This window comes from Corvus brachyrhynchos, unplaced genomic scaffold (assembly GCF_000691975.1).
Source record: "Corvus brachyrhynchos isolate BGI_N302 unplaced genomic scaffold, ASM69197v1 scaffold4, whole genome shotgun sequence".
In the NCBI taxonomy this organism is placed as follows: Eukaryota; Metazoa; Chordata; class Aves; order Passeriformes; family Corvidae; genus Corvus; species Corvus brachyrhynchos.
In genome coordinates this window covers 2,038,474-2,039,700 of record NW_008237878.1, presented here as the reverse complement: position 1 = coordinate 2,039,700, position 1,227 = coordinate 2,038,474, and the positions used below count along the sequence as shown (strand labels likewise).

The 1,227-nt window shown below is 49.0% G+C and overlaps 1 protein-coding gene across 1 annotated transcript in view; it reads right to left on the bottom strand.

Annotated features, from left to right (window-relative positions):
• NT5DC2 (5'-nucleotidase domain containing 2) overlaps window positions 1-1,227 on the bottom strand; it is a 25,923-nt gene that overhangs the window by 6,781 nt on the left and 17,915 nt on the right. The gene's annotated exons all lie outside the window — the stretch shown is intronic.

Sequence of the window (1,227 nt, the reverse complement as noted above, 5' to 3'; positions counted from 1 at the left end):
ATTCCTGTTTCCCAGCATGCAAACCTACTGCCACCACTGAAGACCAAGGCAGTAATGATACATGCCCTCCTTGCTGAATGGACAAAAACTCCATCACTGCCAAGCAGCAAAGCTTGCCCAGCAAGGCTGACCAAGATGCCAAAAGAAGAACAGGGTGGCTGGCTCAGCTGATGCAGTGTAAGGGGGAAAACCTCAAAACTTATCTGTGAAAGCACAAGTTCCTTCCTGCTCTTGGAAGGAACGAGCATGTTACCCCACTGGTTCCAAGGCAATAGACTGTGCCACTCCAAAACTATTTCCTGTCCCAAAACTGTACTGCCTCAGGCACTAGCTGGCTTTTCTTCCTCCCTGCGCCTGTGGAAGTTCTGCCAAATGTCACCCAAAGGATAGGAGCGTGGCCGGGGTGAACAGCAGCAGAGGACAGCATCTGTGATTCCAAGTTGCTCCCCACAAGCCAAGGAGGGCACAGCTCCTAGCCCTGGGTGCCCAGCGTGCACAGACAGAGCAGAAGCTCCCACTAGGAGGGTGGCACAAAACACAGCTGGGAAGGGAGCAAGTTAAAACAGATGTTGTCAATGGCATCCAAATATCCTCTATTTTCCAGGCCAGAAGCCAAGATACAACACATTTTTGGACACACCCAACTGAGATTCTGCCCAAATCTCCATCCAGCAAGATATGCCAGACACACAGAACCGTCTCCAGAGCAGCAACAGAGTTTGCAGTGTTTGCACATGCAAATGCTTGTTTGAGCAGCACTGTTTTCACCCCTGATAATTTACACAGGTAAACAAATGCTGCCTTTCCCCAGGACCCTTAAATCCCTGTTACACTGTCTGTGCCCCTTCAGGAGCTGCCCTTTCAGACTGAGCCCCACACTCACCACTGACATCACTACGGCGACACTTGGAACACAGTCACCTGATCTCATGGCAGTGCTGGGGAAACCTCCTCATGACCCCAAAAACCATTTCCTTCAGAGCTGGAGAGAACCACAATTTACAGCTTAAATGGGGATGATGAAGGTGGAGGCATCACCACTTCAAAATGGAGTTTTAGGAGCTTCTTTCCACCATGTGGATTTGAAGGGCAAAAAGGCAGAGATCACATCTCATTGCCTTACTGGAAAGAATCTGAACAGAGAGCAGGAGCTCTAACAAGAAAACAACTTTCTCTTAACCAGCACTGTCACTAAAAACAAGCAAAACTTCGGATTTGTGTCAAAAC